General features: G+C 50.7%; 1 long non-coding RNA gene across 1 annotated transcript; it reads right to left on the bottom strand.

Annotated features, from left to right (window-relative positions):
- Positions 1-11,950: 11,950 nt before the first annotated feature.
- Positions 11,951-22,402, bottom strand: LOC132668606 (uncharacterized). Its single transcript, XR_009605656.3, has 3 exons — positions 22,209-22,402; positions 19,359-19,650; positions 11,951-14,146 (listed from the first exon to the last, which is right to left on the bottom strand). It is a non-coding gene; the product is annotated as an uncharacterized LOC132668606 (long non-coding RNA).
- Positions 22,403-22,721: the final 319 nt, after the last annotated feature.

Below are 22,721 nucleotides of genomic sequence, written 5' to 3' on the forward strand. Positions count from 1 at the left end.
CCTGTCCCCTGGTGTACATGACATCCTCTCCCCTGAGTGTGGGTGGGACTATTACCATGATGGATTGCACTTTTTTTTTTGGTGGGGGGGGGGGGCGGTTAGGCTATGCTATACAAGGGGCAAAGGCAAAGGAATTTCTCACATGTAATTAAGGTCTCTAATTAGTTGATTGTGAGTTCATTAAGAGGAAGACTACCATGGGTGGGCCTGACCTAATCAGGTGGGTCCTAAATGAAATCGGAGATTCAAAGCAAGAGAGATCCTCTTATTGGCCTTGAAGAAACACTACCGTGTTGCAGACAGGGCCACACGGCAGAGAACTTTCTCAAAGGAGGTGAGGCCCTCAACTCTACAACCACAAAGAAATCAATTTTGCCAACGACCCGCGGGAGCTTCCAAGAGGGCCCTGAGCCTCGAATGAGCCTGCAGCCCTGTCCCAGTTCCGCTGAGACCCTGAGCTGTGGACTCGGCTGACCTGTGCCAAGCTGCGGATCCACAGGCCGTGTGACAACAGATGTGCCTTGTTTTAAGCCTCAAAGTTTATGGCAATTTGCTGCACAGCATAGAAAACGGGTACACTTAGCTCAGACACTAAACCCTGCAAGGCTGGGCCTAAATTATTCACAATTTAGCTTCCCTCTGGTGGTAGCTGTCCCGAAAGACCTCAGTTAGCCTCCAAGAGCACAAACCAAAACGCGACCCCCAGAGGAGCCCGGAACCCTTGAGAAGGAGTCCCCGGAGCACAGCCCCCAGGCACAGCTCCATGACCCCCCACCAGCCCCAAAAGGGGTTTGTCGGTAGTTTTATTCGCATACGTTTAGGGCTGAAATCACGCACTTGGCACCCCTGGGCCTCATGCACCCTGCAGCGACCCAGGCCTGGTTGCAGCTCCACTCTATGGAAACGCCCCCAGTGCTGCCAGCGCCCTCACGGTCAATGTCGGCCAAGTCCCCGTGGCCTTGCCCTCAGCCGAGCCCTAGAGGCCCCACTTGGGTTGCACACAAAGCACAACGTGTCTTGGAGCCCTTCCGGCCCAGAGCGCAGGTCTCATCTGTCACGCAAACGGGTGTCCCCAGCTGTGACGCAAGCCATCTCGGACTCAGAAGGTCGTCGGCTCCCGGGACCCGGCCCTCCCCGGGTCACCCGTGCTGGCCCAGCGCCGGGTCTCATCCCACTGCCCCCCGTGCGTTCCTGCCAGCAGATAACCAGGCCACTGCCCTGACCTGACTGCACAGTCGGGCCCGGACACCGGCACGGAAGGCAGCCTTCCGGTGGCCCAGAAGACGCATTTGGAACCGACGTTTCAACCATAAAGCCACTAGGAATGCCAAACGTGATTAGTGGTACTATGGCCTTGGAGCTAGAGCGGAAAACGTAAATCGTGCGTTCTGCAGCCGGATTGGGGCTTACGGCCCTATGCACTCGCCACTCATTCGCATCAGGCTCTCGTCGCCTTATTTATGCCGGAGACCAGCTCGTTGGAAGGCACTGAAATTTGTGCCAGAGACGCAGAGGGGGCACCAGACGCGAGACAGCGGCTTGCACGCTCCTGCCGCGTGCCTACAGGTATCCAGGAGTGTGTGAGGCTTCTGGGGCCTCCCAAGGGCCACCCGAGTCCCGCTGGCCTCGGATTCGCTCAGTCCCCTGTGCTGGAAGAGGGGTCCTCTCCTGGGCCCATCCGCTGCCAAGTTCTCCGATTCCTATAGTCAGGAGCTTGGCCTTTTCAATGTGCACAGCAGCGAGGACTAACCGACAGAGAAACACCTTCCGTGCGGCTCAGGGAGCTGCGGAAGGGCCCCACCAGGCCACCCGTCCCCCGCCCCCCACCTCCCCAGGGCAGTGGTTCTCTTTCCTGGGTGCCGGTGCGCTATTTTTCTCTCCTGATCCAAGACTCCCCTTGTTATGGCTGAGGGAGCAAACAGCCCACGTGAACCAGCGGTCGAGGGTCTCGCACGTAAAGGGAAAAATTCCTCTGACGACTGCTTGTATAAGACTCTCCAAAGAGGGGCGTCCGGCTGGGAATGCCTGCTCGGGACGTGTGTGCAAAGCTCCACAGAGAAGCTGCCATCAATCATTTCTTTTTTTTTTTTTTTAATTTTCTAACTTTATTTCCTTATTTGGAGAGAGAGAGCGAGAGAGCACAAGCAGGCGAGGGGCAGAGAGAAGGAGAGACGGGGTCCCAAGCAGCTTCCACGCCATCAACACTGAGCCCGATGTGGGCCTCGAACCCACGAACCGCGAGACCGTGACCTGAGCTGAGATCGAGAGTCAGATGCTTCACCGACTGTGCTACCCGGGAGCCCCCTGCAATCAATCATTTCCTAGTCCAGTCCCCTCGTTTCCTCCTTTAAAGGGAAAGGTACCACCAGGAAAACGTCTTCTAACGAGGACGTACCAATCGCCTCTTCCCTGAGTCATACTTGACTCTCGATTCATTCAGCAACAGCACCCTGATCGATTTCCACTGATGGGGGGATGAGAACTCATGATGATCCAACTATTATTGGTGAAAAATCCTCCTAACTCAGTTGGGTTTTTTGTAACCATATAACTAAAAAGCACCTTCTAAGGGGAATGGAGTGTGTGGCTTGTGCTCAAGCCCACGTAACGTGGACAACTTGTAATTTGGCCCCTTGAAGCGTTCCAGGGTTTGGAATAAGTTCGTTTCTTCCTTCCTTCCTTCCTTCCTTCCTTCCTTCCTTCCTTCCTTTCCTTCCTTCCTTCCTTCCTTCCCTTCCTTCCTTCCTTCCTTCCTTCCTTCCTTTCCTTCCTTCCTTCCTTCCTTCCTTCCTTCCTTTCCTTCCTTCCTTCCTTCCTTCCTTCCTTCCTTCCTTTCCTTCCTTCCTTCCTTCCTTCCTTCTTTCCTTTCTTTCTTTCTTTCTTTCTTTCTTTCTTTCTTTCTTTCTCCTTTCTCTCTTTCTTCTTTCTCTCTTTCTTTTTGGTGTTGAACCATAAGCCGATTATTCCACCTTTCCAAAAGTCAGTGTCAAATGATTTTTTTTTTTTTTTCATCTGCAAAAAGAGAACCTGGAAAGAAACGCCAAGTCCTTCCTGGAAAACACGTATCCCTTCCTGCCCTCCCTCCACCCCCTGATAAATAACATAAGCAGCAGTGATTTGCCAACAGCAGCCCCAGGCATGAGGCACAGCATCTATTACCGAGACACTGGAGAGACAGTGGAAGGCGGACTGGCCGCCCGCCAAGCCTCAGGCTCCAGATTTTTGCTGACAAGGCTGTCAATAAATGGGCAGATGGCTTCAGCACTGCCGGCAGGAGAGTTCGGTTAACCCCACACGGGACATTATCTCAAGTCCACGGTGCACGGGGCTGAATCCTTTGTTGGGCCATTAAAACCGTTCCCTGATGGAAGTGGGGGGGGGTCCCCACTGGCTTCATTAAATGAGATTAACGAAGGCTCCCTCGATCGGCAGGCAGAATGAGATCAGCGCTGGTGGTCACGGCAGGCCTGGGGGGAGGGGCATCTCATTCACACGCTGCATTTCCCGGCATTTGAACACGGGGATCCAGTCCTCGGTAGCTGTGCAGGGCCCTGCAGGGAGAACGTGACCTGATGTAAACACTCACCGGGAGGGATGTGCACGTCTCCTTGCCGAGCACGGGAGCTCGCCCCAGAGTCCTACCGGGGCTGCGTACGCAAGGATGCGAGGTCCATGCTGGCAGCGGCTGGACGAACGGCCAGTGGGGGACCCAGGCTCTCGCGAGGCCAGCAGTGAGCAGGGGGGACCCGCAGAGACAACCTCTGGTGGTGACGTGGGGACAACACCCTCTCCTTTAGGACAGAGCCATTGACACCATTTAGACGAGAAGCTTGGGGTGATCACAGCGTCGTTGGTGACAGATGTGCGGCGTGACCCAAGGCAGGGCATTGGACCACCCGCCCTATTTCCCCACCTATCAGCGGGGGAGGAGAACGAACCGCTCAGCCGCTGGAAGTCATAAATGAAATATTCCCACACACTGCACAGCATCTCAGAGTTACCACGTGCCTTTTGTAAGTTTAAGACAGTGGTTCTCAACCGGGGGTGATTCTGCCCATCGGGGAACATTGGGCAGCGTCTGGACACGACTGGCATCTCTTGGGAAGAGAGCGGGGATGCTGCGACGTGTCCCAAGCGCAGAGCACAGCCCCTCAACAAAGAGGGTCACAGCATCCAGGCCGAGAAGAAGGCCCGTGTGGCAGATGGGGACGGCGGAAGTCTCCTGCACACCCTGAAGACGGGGAAAAAAGAGAGGCAGGCAGGCCGGAAAGGAGAATTTGTTCTGTGTCTTCAGTCGACTGACTTTCAGTGAGGCTGCTCCCAATGCGGTTTGCTATTTTTTAAATTTTTAGAATTAAGTTTATGTATTTATTTTGAGAGAGAGAGAGCAAGCGGGAGCAGGGGAAGGGCAGAGAGAGGGAGAGAGCATCCCAAGCGGGCCCTGCGCACTGTGGACGCAAAGCCCGGTGCAGGGGCTTGAACTCAGGAAACCATAAGGTCGCGACTGGAGCCGAAATCAAGGGTGGGACGCCTCACTGGCTGAGCAGCCCGGGTGTCCTTTCATTTGCTATCTTAACCCTTCACTAAACCGCCGGTCCCCGCAGTCTCTTCTAAGCTACTCGTGTGAACCAGACTCGAATAATGAAACATCAACGTCCATAAAAAGGGCTTTGAGGTCAGTTTCTCAGTGTCCGACGAGAATATACATCAGCCCCGTAACGAGGCCCACAGTAAGTTGAATAAAAGCCAGGGTTCCCGTTGGCGATTGGGGTCGGGGACGCGAACGAGATTTGAGGGGGTGAAAGGCCATGAAGGCGGGGTAGGCGATTGGGATGTGGTCAGACGTGGTCTCTTTCTCATTTCTCGTCTTGGGCTCGAGTCGCTTTGGATGGGCAGGCGCGGGGGACGGCCCGGGCCCAGTTTTAAAGATGTTGCTGCCTCTTTGCAGGCACCAGTCAGGGGAGCCTTCGGCCTGCCTGTCTCTGTGCGGTGAGACGGGCTGACTCGTGTCCTTATTTGGAAACAAGGTCATTACAGAAGCAGTTAGTTAAGATGAGCTCATCCTGGAGCTGGTTGGACTCTTGAGGCAGTGTGACCGGAATGTGGAAATTTGGATGGGGACGGGCACCAGGGGGAAGGACATGTGACCACAAAAGTAGAGATTGGGGCGATGTGCCCACTAGCTAAGGAACGCCAGCACGACCACGGGGCAAGACTGCCAAAAGATGGCCCCCGAAGTGCAGGAGGCAGGAGGGGCTCAGCACAGTCTTTCTCGCAGCCCCCAGAAGAAACCAGCCGTGTCCCCACCTGGACCACCGGCTTCCAGCTCCCCGCGTGAGGCCGTCTCTACCGCAGCCAGTCTGTGATGTTCTGTTACCGCAGCCAATGAGCTAGGTCAGGTGGGTGGGGGCTGAGGGGAGGGCGAGTGGGCCGGCCACCCTGCCAGGATCCAGGCCACCCTTCTTGGCCCCACTCGCTGCTCCCGGGGGCAGGCCCCTCGGCCTATTCCCCTCTCCAGCAGGTAGGAAGGAGGGACATTTTCATTTCAGCAGGCCCCGAGGGGGTGCCTCCAAGAATGTTTGCCGGGGGATGGGAGGCTGCCTCCCTTGGCTCCTTCCACTCTGCAGCTTGGGGACCCGGGGTCTCTCCACCCTTCACAAGGAAGAGCAGGGCCGTCTGCCAGGAGAGCCATGCGGGAGGGGGAGGACCAGCCCAGTGACCCCACAGTCACGTTATGAAAGAGGCACACGGAGACCCTGAAGGGCTCTACGCTGGGCAGCGATGCGGTCACAGTTCCCTTTAAGAATATCACGTGAACAGCGACAAAGAGGATGCTTTGGAAAGAGGAGGAAAGGAAGGACTAAAGAAAGACCAGCGAGAGGTTGCCGTGTGGTCCAGGTTAGACGGGTTGTAGGGCGGGGACTTGAAACGGCACGAAAATGATCGCTTTGACAGGACTTGGGCGGAGTCCACTTGGGCACTGAGAGAGAGAGGGACGAGTCACAAGCGAAACCCAGTGCGTGTAGGGGGGTGACACTCACTGGGATGGATGGGCAGGAACCCCGAAGATTCTGAGTGGGCTCTGCTCTGGGAAGGAGGCTGGGACTGGAGTGAGCACGTGAGGGTGAGTCGTGCTTTTGGGAGCTGTCACCATTTCTTGAGAGCGGATGGAGACCAACGAGGTTTACAGGGAGTAGGGACCGAGTGAAAGGGCGCCCCTCGGACACCCCGGCGAGAAGGGAGGAGGGATTGTCGGAGGCAGCAGACAAGACCACTTCTGTCAGACCGGTGTGGGAGTAACCAGGGGGTTGGGAAACTTAGCGAAAGAGTTCCAGCGGATGGTGGGGAGAGGAAGCCAGCAGAGAAAGGATCCAGAGGCTGGGAGATGGGGAAAGCCAATGGAGAAGAACAACTTTTGTAATAATGATGTCCCTAATCCCCACACGGAGGGCTTTTTAATTGTGAAAGCATACGCATAACATGAAAGTCGCCACTTGAACCGTCTTAAAGGACACAAATCAGTGGTATTGGGGACGCTTACCATGTGGCCCCATCACCACCCCTGCTTCCAGAGCCAAGATGAACTTCAATAAACCTCCAGCCCCCCAAATAAACTGCACACTCATTATGGGGTCCCTCCACCTTCCTCCCAACCTTGCCGGCCCCTGGAAACCACTCGCCTTCTTTGTGTTTCTATGAGTTTGCCTGTTCTGAATGTCTCGTGTCAATGTGACAGGGTAACGCGTGGCTGACGTCTGCCACTTAGCGTAAGAACTTCTCGTTCCTTCAGGTCATCCACGTTGTAGCATGTATCAGTGCATCAGGTCTTTTTTACGAATGAACAATAATTCCGTTTTGTAGACACACGACATCGGAGCCGTGCACTCGTCCGTCTGTGGGTATCTGGGCTGCTCTGCATAGACTTTTAGAATTCACCGATCACTATCTCGGTCCACGTCCTCTGAGAGACAGGTGCCAGAATGGGCTCGAATATTAAAGATGCGTGGATTACGTTAAGCCACCTATGAGGGAAAGCGGGGAAGGCTGGGGACCACCGTGCGAGCCTGATCCACCTGAAAGGGAGAGGTAGAAGGGTGCCTGGAAATGTCCTAGGCATCAGCCAATCCTAGGGAGACTCAGCAAGGCCATTAGAGAGTCTACAAGTCACAGTCGGCTGTCCGGGGCTGCCGTTGCCCATGAACAGGCTCACCTGTGGCCCCCGGGGACAGCCCAAGCAAAGCAAGGCTGGGCACCAACCAGCAATGACATCAGAGCCCAGCAGCTGAGGCCCTTGGCTAAGGTGATAGTCTGTGGGGTGCTTTCTCATGGCCTCCATACAATCCTCAGTCTATGGAGGGGATATTATGATTACTCTCCATAGTTTAGAGGTCATGAACATCGAATCATAGAGAGTGTCTTGGCCAATCAATCAGCCAGGAAGCAGTAAACCTAATTGTGAAACTCAGATTTTTATTTTAATCTTGCTTTTCTCCCAAAGGGTCTTCAAAATATTTGTAGCATCTGACCCCTCGTCTCTAGTCTCAGTTCAGCCGCCATTTTGAAGGTCTCCGGACTCATCATCTGGACCACAGATTCTGAGAAGTCTTCCTGCTGAAAATGGTCACATGCTTCCCAAACGCCTTGATGGGTCTCTGTTCTTATGAAATGGAGCCTAACTCCTTGGCATGACTTGCAAGACTGCCAGGACCCATCTCCGGCTCCCCCTTCCTAATGCTGTGAGCTCATCGGCTGCCTGGCCATCCTGTCTACGCCCTCCACCACTCTCCTCACTCCACCACCTGAAGCCGCTGTGTGTTCCCCCAATGGTCCCTCACCTTCTGCTCTCTCCGTCCCTCACAAGCCACTTCTCCATCCCTTTGATCTTGGAACTCGTACTCGTCCTTCAAGACAGCTCCCCTGAGCTCCAGGTCAGAATTAGTTCTCCCTGCTGCGTACGTCCCACGAGTGTGAGGCGTTTATAAAACAGCACTGTCATTAACCAGCTAGCTGTTTGTCCCCGGGAATGCGGGTTCCCGGAGGGCCGGGACTGAATCGGATTCATCTCCACTTGCCCTGGCACACGGTAGCTGCTTAATCGATGTTTATAAGCCCCCCAGTCAGATCAAGAAGAGCCTATCACAAATCAAAGCGTTGTTTTCCAGTGGGTAGGACCTCACTGTTTCTTACCCAAACCTGGCGGTGGAGGCCAGCGCCCTTAAGCTTGAGATGAGAGAAGGGAGGCGGAGTTTAATGAAATCAAGGGGTGGACGATCGACCCACAGCTCCCCAGTTTCCTCCCCAGTAACCACGAGCCTCCAGCTGGCGGTTCTGAACATGTGAACCAAGGGAGCACTCTTTTCCAATCACTCAAGAGACATTTAGAAATAAAAAGAGCGAGTTCTCCCTAATATCTTTTTAGCTCCCACCTGAAGTCGCCTGAGGGAATGGAGATCTGAGTCTAAGGAAAGCACCATGCTCGAAACAGGCAAATGTCAGAAGAGGCTGCGGCTTGTGTTTTTGTGTTTTGATCTACAGAGAGGAACCATCAACGGGAATAAGTTCTGTTAACTTCCCGTCAAAGTGAAGCACAGCCCCTGCTTCTCAACAGCAGTGGGCGTGGCCATTTCATGACTTGTTTCCGTGGAGCGAGCCCAACTCTATTAAGTAAAAAAGAAAAGGAAAGAAGGGGAGAGGAGAGGGGAAGGGAGGGGAGGGGAGGGGAGAGGAGAGGAGAGGAGAGGAGAGGAGAGGAGAGGAGAGAGAAGGGAAGGGAAGGGAAGGGAAGGGAAGGGAAGGAGGAGAGGAGAGGAGAGGAGAGGAGAGGAGAGGAGAGGAAAAGAGAAGAGAAGAGAAGAGAAGAGAAGAGAAGAGAAGAGAAGAGAAAAGAGAAAGGAAAGGAAAGGAAAGGAAAGGAAAGGAAAGGAAAGGAAAGGGAAAGGAAAGGAAAGGAAAGGAAAGGAAAGGAAAGGAAAGGAAAGAAAAGGAAAGGAAAGAAAAGAAAAGCAGAAATTTGATCTTATGGAGAATTCTGGCAGGAATATTCGACTCCTCTCCCCACTTCCTTTCCTCAACTGGCATCGAAACTACCTTTCATCCCTCTGGCATGCAGCGGCCAGAGCCTCCTTGTGGGGCGAAGTGTGCTCAGAGATGACGGTGGTGCTGAGCAGGGCTGAGGGCGGCTGCAGGGGGGTGGCTGTGGGAGTCTGGGCAGCAGTCTGCCCCTTCTGGAAGGCTTGCCGACTCCAGGCTGGTTCCAACCTCCCTTCTCCTCCGAAGGGAGGTGTGCCCTGCCCCCAGGCTTTCACTCTCTCCCATTTAAGCACATCCATCACGTCCCACTACCCTGGGACCTGCTTCAGTCCGGGGCCGGCACCCAGCCAAGCTGTGGGGCCACGCAAAGCCCCCTTATGACCTTCTAAGGGGTCTCAGCTTCCTCAAAAGACAAAACGCGGGGTCCCCAAGGTTGGCGTGCTCAGAAGTCAGTCTCCACGTGGGGGGGCTGTGGCCTTGCCGAAAAGCTCGAATGTTCCTCCGGCATGTGATCTCCTCCTCGGGGGGGGGGGGGGGGGGTCTCTGCTCCCGCGTTCCGGCCGCCACCTCCAGACAGGGCTTCCCCTACCTGAGCCGCCTCTCTGCTGCTTCTTAGCATGGATGCTCGGGGTTTTCAAAGGGGCTATTCAAACACCAAGAGAGAAGGACATTAGGACCAGTACGGATGATGCAGAAGCCCCAACCACTATACTTACAAGGTTGTCCCGGCCGCCAGGGACGCTGCCTGCTCGTCCTGTGCGTTTTCTCACGTCGTCCTTGACCATGATCATCTCGTGACCACACAAAGCAGGTACCACCCTCGTGTGATGCCCAGTCACACTGGCAGATGTAAAGTTCCAGGCTGCCCACCTACGTTTCCTTTCTTCTCATGATATCTACCCTCTCTGAGGCAGGGTCTGTCCCTCGCCCCTCCAACATGCGGTAAGACCAGCTACGGACTAGTGGTTCAAAGCACGGTTTTGGGTCATTTTTGGTCAATTGCCTAGATGCTAATTCCAACTTTGCACCTTACTGGCTATGGGACCTTGGACATGTCACTCAACCTTTCTGTGCCTTTGTTGTGCATCCCTAGGATAAGGATGATCAGAAGAGTACCTCGGCCACGGATGATGTCCCGGTGTCATGAGTAAAAGCTCATACGAGTAAACGTCTGGAACATTATCAGCCCCGGAGGAAGTGCTGTGTTGTTATTTTTTACTCTGGAAGGGACAACCTATCATCGCACCCACCGCCTTGGCCACAGCTGATGACCTAGGGTCTACCTTCTTGGGTCTTTCCTCAGTAGACCCAGAATCAGGAGAGTCAATCCCGTTATGGGCAGAAGCGGGGCAACATTTTGAGATGTGAGGTGCAGAAGCTTCTAGCGTAGGTGGGTTGAGTGCTGCTGACAGAGCAAAGCCAAGAAGAGGGAAAATGTCAAGAGGAGGGCCCCCGGCAGCCTTTTCTCCACTAGGTGTTCCCGACACATATGGTAACCCACCCTTCGTCGCATCCCAGCCCCACCTCTAGCTCCTGAGATTCTAGTACCTGCTAGTGGTGATTAAAAAAAAAAAAAAAAAAAGTAGCATTTTAATGTCTTCAGGGTGAAGAATGATCCTATTAAAATAGCTGTTACAGAATAACCAAACCCTGATTCAAGACACTACAATACAGGGGCGCCTGGGTGGCACAGTCGGTTAAGCGCCCGATTTCGGCTCAGGTCATAATCTCGTGGTCCGTGAGTTCGAGCCCCGCGTCGGGCTCTGTGCTGACAGCTCGGAGCCTGGAGCCTGTTTCGGATTCTGTGTCTCCCTCTCTCTGACCCTCCCCCGTTCATGCACTGTCTCTCTCTGTCTCAAAAATAAATAAATGTTAAAAAGAATTAAAAAAAAAGACTACTACACAAATCTATGGTTTGCAAATATTTTCTCTCCTTCTGTATGCTGCCTTTTCATTTTGTTGATTGTTTCTTTATGTTTGATGGAGTTTCACTTGCTGATTTTTGCTTTTGTCACTTGTGCTTAAAGGGTAAATATCCAGGGGCAACTGGGTGGCTTAGTCTGTTAAGCGTCCAACTTCAGCCCAGGTCCTGATTTCATGGGTCATGCGTTTGAGCCCCACGTCGGGCTCTGTGCTGATGGCTCAGAGCCTGGAGCCTGCTTCGGATTCTGTGTCTCCCTCCCTCTCTGCCCCTCCCGTGCTCTCTCTCTCTCTCTCTCTCTCAAAAATAAATAAATAAACATTAGGGGTGTCTGGGTGTCTCAGTCGGTTGAGCACCCGACTTCAGCTCAGGTCATGATCTCGTGATCTGGGAGTTCGAGCCCCGCATCGGGCTCTGTGCTGACAGCTCAGAGCCTGAAGCCTCTTTTTGATTCTGTGTTTCCCTGTCTCTCTCTCTCTGCCCCTCCTCCGTTTGTGCTCTGTCTCTTTCTCTCTCTCAAAATAAATAAACATTTTTAAAAAATCTTTAAAAAAGAGTGAATATCCAAAATACATAAAGAACTCACACAACTTAGTAACAAAAACACAAACAATTCCATTAAGCAAAATGGACAAAGGGACTGAACAGACATTTCTCCGAAGAAGATGTACAAATGGCCAACGGGCTCACCGAAAGACGATCATTATCACGAACAGCAGGGAAATGCAAATCAAAACCACCATGAGACGTCACCTCACACCTGGTACAATGCCTATCGTCAAGAAGACAAAAGATGACACGTGTTGGCAAGAATGTGGAGCCTAATTACAGTGGCAATCACATTGCACCATCATTTTGTATATCTTAAGCTCACTTAATGTCATATGTCAATTATAGATCAATTTTTAAAATTTTTGAGAGACGGAGAGAGAGAGAGAGAGAGAGAGAGAGTGCATGTGCCCGTGCATGTGCATGTGCAGGAGAGGGGAAGGGAGAGGGTGAGAGAGAGAGAGAGGGAGAGGGAGAGGGAGAGGGAGAGGGAGAGGGAGAGGGAGAGAGAGAGAACCCTAAGCAGGCTCCACACGGTCAGCACAGAGCCCAGCATGGGGCTCTATCTCATGACCCCAGGATCACGACCCGAGTTGAAACCAAGAGTCGGACGTTCAACCGACCGAGCCACCCAAGCTCCCCTGTATCAATTTTTTAAAAAGACACTGTAAGACAATCCTCAGGGGAGCATTCCACACCCCGAGCACCACGGCTCCCCCAGAATCACTGAGCCAGCCTTCGCCTGTTCCCGCCACCGTGTCCCCCTCAGACTCCTCTATGCTCTGGCTCTAAAACGCTGGATGGTTTAACTTGGCCACCTGGGCCAGCTATTTGGAAGCCATTCTTGATGTTTCTAGCTCTGCCAATTTTATAATGCCAACTTTATATTCCAGCCAGTTATTAAGCAGTTGGGTTTCCAACCTTTGTCGGTGACACTCTTAAAGGAAGGGAGGGCGATGCACCTGCGCAAGGAGGGCTGGGGGCATCCTGCTTGGTGTTTTTCAGGAAAAACACAACTGGGGGTGTGAGGCATCGTGAAAACTTGGGGATATCAATTCCATGCAAATGCCCAGGACTCAGTCGAGTCTTTTTTAGGACGGTGGGGAGTTGGGGGGAGGCGGGTGGGGATAAAGAAAATACCGAGTAAGCTTACACTTAATTCATACTTAGCTCTGGGGAAAAGGTCGATAAAACTCGTAGTTACCAATAGTTACTATGGAGCATCTACTACAAGAAAAAGAGAAGTTAGCGGGTGTCGCTCTTGGCATGTAGCTTTCTAACTGACCTAAGATAACACGGGAGACGTAGATAAGCAGCCAAATCCCTAGCTTCACCACGGTGTCAGTCATAGGACCACACACCCCGCCAGTCCCTAAAAGTCTCTGTGTGTCTTGTAGGTGTGTTTGTTTATAATAGTCTGGGAATGAGGAATCCTGGCTCCAGCACTAATGTGTAAAGCCTGGGACAAATTCAGGCTTTCAGAGCGGTGGTGAGGCTTTCCTTCTTTTTATATTCACAGAATCCAACCAGTACAGTGGAGGAAGGATACAATTAGAAGGCACGAGACACCAAGGCTTCGAAACCAGTTCTGCCTGATGCTGACGCTCTCCGTGCGACCTCGGACAAAGTATTGCCCTCTGCGCACCTACACGGTCTCACCTCCAGAATAGGAATGATAACCTCTGCCCACCTTGTTGGGTTGGAAGGATCTGATGAATTAAATGTATGCAAACTACATGTGCGTTAAAAGTCTGGGATGACACCAGCCTCACCACCACCACCAACACCATCATCGGCATCAGCTTGGCCACTGGTGGCCAGTGGTGGGCACCCCAGTAAGTAGGATGGGTGTAGAGTAGAGCTTCTCATCCTGGGCAACACCCACATTCTGGGCTGCCTGTCCTGGGCGTTGTAAGATGTTCAGCAACCGCCTAACCCAGATGCCCGTAGCACCCCTTTCAGTGGTGACACAAAAACGCTTCCAGACGTTTCCAAATATCCCTTAGGGGTAAAATCACCCCTGATTGACCGCCAGTGGCCTAAAGGGCAAGCTTTGTCCTCCCAAGAGGTGAAAGAAGAGGGGAGGAAAGGGGCGCCTGGGTGGCGCTCAGTTGAGCGTCCGACTTCGGCTCAGGTCGTGATCCAGCGGTCCGTGAGTTCGAGCCCCACATCGGGCTCTCTGCTGTCAGCGCAGAGCCCGCTTTGGATCCTCTGTGCCCCTCTCTCCCTGCCCCTCCCCCACTCATGCCCGCTCTGTCTCAAACATAAATAAGCATTAAAAAAAGAAGAAGAAACGGAGAGGAACGAGCGAAGCTCTCTGGGAGGTATGGCAGCTACCGCTCTCCGGACATTTGAATAGGACTCTTGAGGAGATAACCGCACTGGCGTCCTATTGCTTCTCGAGTACCCTTTTGCTCCCTTCCCCAGACATTCTCCCTCAGAATTAGAAGTCCTCAGCCTAGTGGCCTTTGACCCCAGGTGTCTGTCCCGGAAAAGCCCACCTTGTTTTATGTCAGCTGTCCCGCCCTTTGCATGGAGAGTGCACCATCCCCTTGAACCTCTGGCCATCTCCCCGGTAACCTGGAGCTATTGTAGAGGGACTCCGGGCTTGTGGCAATGCCACGGGTAACTCTAGGATCCATTCACCTGGGAAAGACACAACGCAGAGAGAAGCCAGGGGAACCCGACTTTTACCTCCATAATTCCACCAGGCAGGGGGTCACCCCCCACCCTGCCCCACCTGGGGAAACTCAGACCCGAGCACCATGGAGTCCTCCCTGATTTGTGTCCCGCTCAGGCCCTTCCCATTAGATGGGTGTCCTCTGAAAGGCCCCAACCATGTCTTTGCCTCTGAGAGTATTGTCATGTGTATCTCACCTTGTCCGGATTCTCAAAGCTGATGGTGCAGAGTTGACCACCACCCCCCCCCCCCCAACCTTGCAACCATGCTGGCCCAGCTACAGAGGCCAAGGAGCGTCTTAATCCAGTCCCAGGAATGTTTGCCTCATCTCAGCCCTCACCCTGGCTCTGGAGCCCCACCATAGCCCGAGCCCTGTGTGCTACACCGGCCCCTTGCCGGGGACGGAGGACACAGGCTCTGTAAACTTGAACCAGAATAAAGGATCTGAAAAACGTGACCCCCAGGCACACAATGCCACCCCTCCACACATCAACTGGCTTCATTTGTCTGTATTCCCGTCTAACCCTTGTTATGCGCAAACATAGCTTGCATGCTTATTAAGGTATAAATACAACGATGTGTCTGCCTTTTCCATAGTTAATGTCCTATCATGAGCATTTTCCACTTTGCTTTAAAAATTACCATTTTAATGACCACCTAAGCTTCCATAGAGCGGTCATAAAATTCCTTACTTAACTGTTTTCCTAAGATCTAGTCTTTTTCTTTTTTCCCTATTAAAGTTAATTCTGCAATTAACATTCAAGATCTTCCAGAATTCAGAATTTTTTTCTTCTAAATGATTTCCTTGGGACGAAACCCCAGAAACAGAATCGAGTTCAAGGACGTACATGTGTATATGACTTTGATATAGACGGCTGATTACCCGAAGGGGTGCCCCCGTGACCTTGGGACAAGCAGTGTCGGAGTCATTATTTCGTCACAACCATGCCATTACTCGTACGTCCTTCATGGGATCATATTATTGATCATCACTTTCACCTGCATCTCTTTGATTACTATTAAAAGCAAGCATTTTCCCTAAATGAATTTTAGTATCAGTGGCTTCACGGAAAGGACAGAGGAGGGGGTTTATGTCCCAAATTCTACTTCAAACCACTCCGAATCCCACGTTAGACATGAAAGCATTCTGTCCAAAGCCTTCCTTGGGCTCACCACTACCTGTATGTTTTATCGTTGCTGTTTTGTTCCTTCCGTCACCTCGCCACCCCCCTCACCCCCCTGTGTGACACCTCCTTACTGCCATCTTTCTCTTGTCCGTGGAACCTCAAGTTCCTCGGGCGTTTATCACCCACAACAACTCAGCTTTGCTCAACGCCACACAGCTGCAGATGCCCCAGAGGTAAAAGAACCAGCAAACGCAGAGGGCGGTTGGCAACAGACCAGCACCCACTGGGTGGCACCCTTCACGATGGAGGTTATCGCTGGTGCTTCCGGACAAACAGAGGGCGGTCCAAAGAATTCTGGTGAAGAGGATGTTCTACACCTCATCATAAGCTCCCGTCTCGGAAGATTATCTGAGTAGACGCCTTCCTCACACACCTCAGGCACCACGTGTGGAATCTGTACGATGCTTCTGCTGGATCTGATAATGTTTTCCTTCTTCTAGATGGAGACCTGATAATGTTTTCCTTCTTCTAGTTGTGACACAAACAGCAGCAGCAATCACAATACTATTAGCCAGCTCTTCAATAGCTCGTATTACATGCCAGGGAGTGCTCTAAGCATTTCACATTTACTAACTGACTCAATCGTCACTGGAAGCGTATGAATTAAGTATGAGAATTACACCCAGTATACAGGGAAGGAGACTGAGGAACAAAGATCACCGGAGCTGGAGTCCGTTCAGAGGCTCTGTGCGTGTCCTGTGAGCCTTGCAGGAGGCTGAGCCCAGAGGGGAGAGGGGAGGAGTGTGTGGGGCCAAGCAGCCCCTCCGACTCCTCGCTCCATCCAGACACGGGCTGGCTCTGTGGCCCACTCTTCACGCGAGGCCATTCGGAAGGAACATTCCATTCTGGGACATGGGTTCCTCAAACACGCTAGGGTCCTATTTCTTTTTTGTTGGCCAGTGTCAAGGTCAGAGGAGATGTGGTTGGATAATTGGTCTTAGTCAATGACACACGGCAACCATGCCTCATGCTCCTAATGCTCCCTCAAAAATCAATCCCAGTGGCATTAATAGAATGTTCTCATTAAAAATATATGAGACACGCTGAGTGGCACATGAATGGGAAATAAACATGAAACGAAGTCAGTGAAGGCACTGATCTACTCTTTACTGACTCCCATTTTTCTCCAAACTCTCAGGCCCCCGCTCTGATTCTCCCTAATTAATTACTAGCTATTAGTGCATAATTAGCAGCATCGCTGTCTAAGTGACAGCACCATATATCAGCAGGGACACTAGCCTTGGCGTGGCATCTCAGCCGTGGCACCCGGGACAGCTCCCTCAGCCTCTCTGAGCCTCATGCTTCTCCTCCATGAAATGTACGTGATCAGACCTCTCCTCTCTGCTCTCCAGGCTCTCGGAGACCCGCGCGAGGGCATGCCTGCCTGCCCCCCGCCCCTGCCTCCACCCTCGCTAATTCTGGGACTCGTGCACTTGTCACTTTCCTTGTCAGTCAAGTGGGAATGGGAGTACGGCGCTGAGTAGGGGAACTAGGGAGTAATGGATGTAGACATAGTTTGCGAACCACAGTCTGCATAAGGGCTCCTGCCTCTGAGTAGTTTTACAGATGAAAAATAATGACTAAGGAAAGGGTGGAGATCTTCTGTTCTTATGGTATCCTTTCTTTGCACCCCAAAGATGGTGTGAAGGTTGCCCTACCCCATTCTTTCCTCCTCTGCTGAGAGACTTTGGACACGCCCCAGGATTCATCTGCGAAGGGACGCAGAGGAACCACATCAGCCCCATCCAACGTCAATGACCCAATATTAAAGGATAAACTTCAATGTGAGTGTGCTATGTGGGCTTCCGTTGGCCTATTCATATATCGGGGCCATCCACGCTGTGTGAGCTGTGACGTTTCCAGTCTTCCAGAAAGCAGACATTAATGGGGAGGTGGAGTGACACCTTCACAGGACAGTCACCCTTATGAGAGAAGTGGGGCTGGTCCAGGAAAGTCTGAGCCAGTGATACAGGTCCAACGAAGTCTCCGCCCAGCCAGATCCTGTCTTGGAGGGGGGAATAATGCTCTCCCGTCTGCCCCCACAGCTGTACACGTCCTAATCCCCAGGGAATATGCTTTCCTCCACGCTGAAAGAGACTTTGCAAATCTAAGTTAAGGATCTCGAGATGGGGACATTATCTCGGATTATCCAAGTGGGTCCTGGGTAATCACAAGGGTCCTTATGAGAGGGAGGCAGGAGGGTCAGAGCCGGAGAGGACGTGATGATGCAAGCAGAGGTCAGAGAGAGAGAGAGTGAGAGAGAGATTAGGATGTTATGATGCTGCTGCCTTTGGAATGAAAGAAGGGGCCATGAGCCAAAGAAAGCAGGTGGCTTCTAGAAACTGGGAAAAACAAGGAAATAGATTCTCTCCATTTCCACAGCCTCCAGAAAGAACCCAGCCCTGTATACCTTTTTTAGTCTTCTGATACTCACAACCGTAAGATAATAAGCTTGTGTGGCTTTAAGCTGCCAAGTTTGTGTTAATTTGCTATAGCAGTCATAAAACACTAACAGAGTATCAAGCAGGACATCTCCACGGTCGCCATATTGCCTATAACAGCAGTAACCTTCAGGCTCTGCACAGATACCCGGTGAAGAAGTTGGCGAGCCTTAAGTGTTTCCTTTCCCAAGGCACTGAAAAAAATGTCCAACCTCAGAGAGTCTGGGAGCTTCACAGACATAAAATGCAGGCACTTTGACAGGCCTGGGTGGCAGGACTAGTGCTGAGCTGCATGGCCCGTCTTGCACAGACCAGCGTGTGGCACACAGCGGGCCTCAGTTGCTGTGCAAACAAGGAAAGAAGGAAGGGACAGAGGGAGAGAGCAAAGAGGTGTACCTCGGGAATTTGGGCCCTAAAATCCCAGTGACTCTGTGGCCTGTTTCCTACCTAAGGTTATCCCACGTGTCTTGTCCAGATTCGATTTGATTTTTTTTAAGGTGTTTTTTTTTCATCTTTATTTATTTTTGAGAGACAGAGTGTGAGCAGGGGAAGAACACAGAAAGAGGGAGACCCAGAATCCGAAGCAGGCTCCAGGCTCTGAGCTGTCGGCACAGAGCCCGACGTGGGGCTCGAACCCATGAGCCGTGAGATCGTGACCAGAGCCGAAGTCGGACACCCAACTGACTGAGCCACCCAGGTGCCCCTCGATTTAACTTTTATTTGTTGGGTTCCTAAGCTCAACCCCTGAACATGCATTGTAAAATGTGTCCCTTTCCAAATTCCGTAGCTGAAGACAGTCCCAGAACGTCCAGACTCCACATGTCCCTGGCCTCCTTACTGGATGCACCTCCTGCTCCCACATGGCCCCTGTTGTCTACCTCTCCTCCCCCTGCTCTGCGTGCTTACTTTTCTGTGGGCTCCATGGGGCTTCCCCACTGAAGCCACCTCCCAGACCCTGAAAGCATAACTCCCACTGGGTGGTGCTTCGCTGCCAGAGTTCGGACGCAGAAAAGCCCGGAGCTTCTGACCCAGGGAGAGCCGAGGTTGACCTTGATATGATACAACTCCAGGAAAGATTGCGGGTCAGCACTAGAGCACAGAAGGAGTCAAGGGGCAGGAGGCTAAGGGGGAAATCCTGGGCCATACGTTCCCGGCAGAGGCAGCTGGACAGGATCATGGTGAGCACGGCCCTGGGGAAAGGGAAGGTCTTTCCCGGGATGGGGAACCACGTTAAGGCCTCCCTGTGACTGGGTTTCCAATCGGAACATAACACAAGCAGCCGGTCTGATCCTATAGGATCCTATAGAGCTCATTACCGCAACACACTCAGTGCGGCACAAACACCATCCAGAGATTCATCGCCTGTTAAAATCTGATCGCTGGGAGCTGCCTTGTTCAAAGTTTGAAAAGGCTAACGCCGTCCCTGGGCTGCTCTGATGGCACTTTTTGGGGCACAGCAGGCTGAGGACAGGGACGCTCACCTGCCACCCACCCACCCGAAAGAGGTCATCCGCTGCCTTAGTTACGGCCCGTGGTTTTCTAAAGCTCACCTTGGCTCTGCGTTCTCCAAAGTTGTAATCAGTCCAAGTCAAACTGCATGAGATGTTCGATGAAACCTGGATGCCTGAAGCCATTTTTTTTTTCCATTCATGTGTGTGATATTTCCCATCACTCTATAGGTTCAGTTTGAAAGTTCAGCATGCAAATGCTGTTTCATTGATTGATTGATCCATTCATTCATTCACTCAGTGATCAATTCAACAGTTGGGGTCCGCTGTGTGCCAGATACTAGGGTTAGTGAGAGAATCACAACAATGAGCATGGCCCCAAAGAGCTTGCAGTCTAGAAAAATGGACAGACACATAAACTGAGTGCAACTCAATGAGATACTTGTTCTGACAGGTGCGTACCAAGGGACCCTGTAGCTCAGAAACAATGACAACCAACTCTGCCTGGAGCTTGGGGGCTGCTGAGAAATATTTGAAGATTGGACAGCATTAGCTGAGGAGAAAAAACACGGAGGATGGGCTGGCGTGGTCTGGGCAGTTTGACATGTCTTGGGCTCTGGCTGTCCAGGAGAGGAGCCGGGGAGGGGCTGGTAGGTGAAGGGGTCTCAAGGGTCACAGCAAAGAGCTTGGCTTTATCCTGTAGGCGGTGCAGAACGTGTTGGGGACCACTTAGTGGAAATCGCGTTCTCATGAAAACCAATGGATTTTGCCAGAGTCAGTCTTCTGCTTTACCTGAGATGAATGTGCTCTTTCCTGTAACATTAGAATTCTTTATTATGAGAACAAAATTAAACAGAGGGTCGGATATATGTGTGAGAAGCTCAGGAAATGATCAGGCATAGAGAGACACAGGTTTTGGAATCATCCAAATATATATATATATATGGATATATATACACATATATATATATATATTTTTATATATACATAAATATAGATACACATATACATATATATAAATATATATATATATATTTTTTTAATTGAGGCTGTGGCAATGGATAAGCTCACCTAAAGAGAATTTATTTGAAAAAGTGAGAGAAGAGTCTTGAGACATAACAAAAATATAAAATACCTGATAATACACTTAACAAAACATGAGAACATGTCATAGAAAACATTATAAAAATTTGATAAAGGACATAAAAGAAATTTAAGATATAAAGCCTCAGCCAGTAATTAATTCTCTGCCCAGTTAAGTCCATTCCATCCAAATCTACAGCAGAATTAACTTTTAGAATTTGATTTAAAAAAACAAACAAATACACAAATTCTAGGGGCGCCTGGGTGGCTCACTCAGTTGAGCATCCAACTCTTGATTTCGGCTCAGGTCATGATCTCAGGGTCGTGGGATCGAGGCCCTAGCACTTGTTCTCTCAATTCTTGGGAGACTCTGCCCTCAGATATCACCTCCGTTGGTTTCCATGACTTGTCTAGTGCGGTGACCCAACCCCCTGCTCCTGAGAAGTCTGAGCCCTCGATAATCACACTTCTCAGACGGGGTGGCTGCCCGTATTTGTCCACAGTCACAACTGGTCAAGGTAGCACCAGGAGGTACCCAAGTGGATCACATGAGTCCTGTACCCTTTCCCCCTGACCCCACTGTGTAACCAGGGCTATACCACCAAAGAGGGAAAAGAGAGAGAGAGAGAGAGAGAGACAGAGACTGATTGAGGCTTGCAAAAATGTAAAACAATACCTCTCTCCTTTTCAATCATTCATTTTGGAAAATGGAGCCCTTTTTTATAGAAAATGTATCATTCGTGTTAACATGTAATAGTTACATGGTGTTTATTTTTCAATGATTTGGTAACGAAATATTTCAAATAGTTCTCAGTATTAATTTCTAATAGGGGAATATCAGTAGGTAGAACACACATAAAGCAAAACTTCCTTGAAATCTTCACGAAGGCTCAAAAATGCAAAGGAGTCTTGAAACCAGAAATTTTAAGAACCATTGATCTGAAAGAGTAAATGCACTAGAATAGTCAAGACGTTTTTGAAAAGGAAGAGTAAGAAAGAGGAATGTTCCCTGGTCGATTTTAAACCACATTATAATAGAAAGCAACAGTGTGAGGCTGGCAACAGAAAACACACACTTGGTCCAGAATATATGCAAACCTCCAGTGTACAGATGAGAAGCATTTCAAATTGGGGGGATGGAGGGAAAGATTGTGTAATAAGTGTTTATTAGTTTTAAATCCCATAAAAAGTTACAAGACAAAAATAAAATGTTGAGAAAATATTTGTAATGTATTTTCTCAAAGGTTGATAATCTAATTAATATGTAAGGAGCTCCCAATAATTAATAAGCAAAAAGAGACTCACAGGTTTAAGAGGGTAAAGGGGTAATTCACCAAAGAAGTTATGCGAAGCCCTAACAAATGCATGAAAACAACGTTGTTCTCATTCACAGCAAAGAAACAGCATATTTCAAATCAAATACCATTTTTGTTGATTGTCTTAGCAGAGAATTTTACTCTCTAGCCCTGGAAACAATCTGGGGACATTAGCACTTTGATCATTATTCTCAGGACTTAATGGATTCATCTTTTCTGAAAAACTCTCGGTCAAGATGTAGCAAATTATTTTAAAATGTGCATATTTCTTGACCAGGAACTTTCATTTTGGAGAGTTCACCCTGGCAACAGAATCCAGCAAACCCACACAGACTGTGGAAGAATGCTCCTTCCAACATTGTTTTTACTAGGGAAAAATTAAAACCAACCTAATAGTCAACCATTAATACGGGGTCATGGCAATAAGAGCTGATGTAATCTCACCATAACATACTGTGCAGTCACTAACAATGACAAGGACCCGTGGAAAGATGCCCGTGACAAACCGTTGGCTGAAAACAGTGGATTATAAATTAATACGTATGGTACGAACCCATGAGTGGGGGACATCGCCAGCATTCACCACTATGTGGCCTTCCTCCTCTTCTGGGCGTGTGGAAAGTCATACTTTTCAGTTTCATTGAAGTTAAGTGGAATCATAGGACTAGTTCTGGCCCACAAAACATGTACAGGAGTGACTTGTTTCGTTTCTGGGCCGAGGCAGGAAAACGCCAATGCCTGACTGTCCAGTCCCTTTACCCCCTCCCGCAGCAACCGAGAAGGCCACACGGTCCAGACAGTGTGGTCACAAGACCAAGAGTCTCCAGTAGCTTGGCTCCGAGAATGGCTGAGCAGAGCAGAGCCCCTGCCAATCTGCGTTGGAAAAGCATGAGGAATAAATCTTTGTTTTATTAAGCCACTGAGAATCCAGAGTTAATTTATTGCTGCAGTAAAACTTAGCTAACATGAGTAATACGCTATTTTTTTTTTTTTAAATAAAATCACAACAGAAGGAATGTGCGGGGTGCTATGTAAATGTGCTTGGTAAAATATCTGGAAAACGGTA

The sequence above is a fragment of the Panthera onca genome, chromosome B3 (assembly GCF_046562875.1).
Source record: "Panthera onca isolate mPanOnc1 chromosome B3, mPanOnc1 haplotype 2, whole genome shotgun sequence".
NCBI classification, from domain to species: Eukaryota; Metazoa; Chordata; class Mammalia; order Carnivora; family Felidae; genus Panthera; species Panthera onca.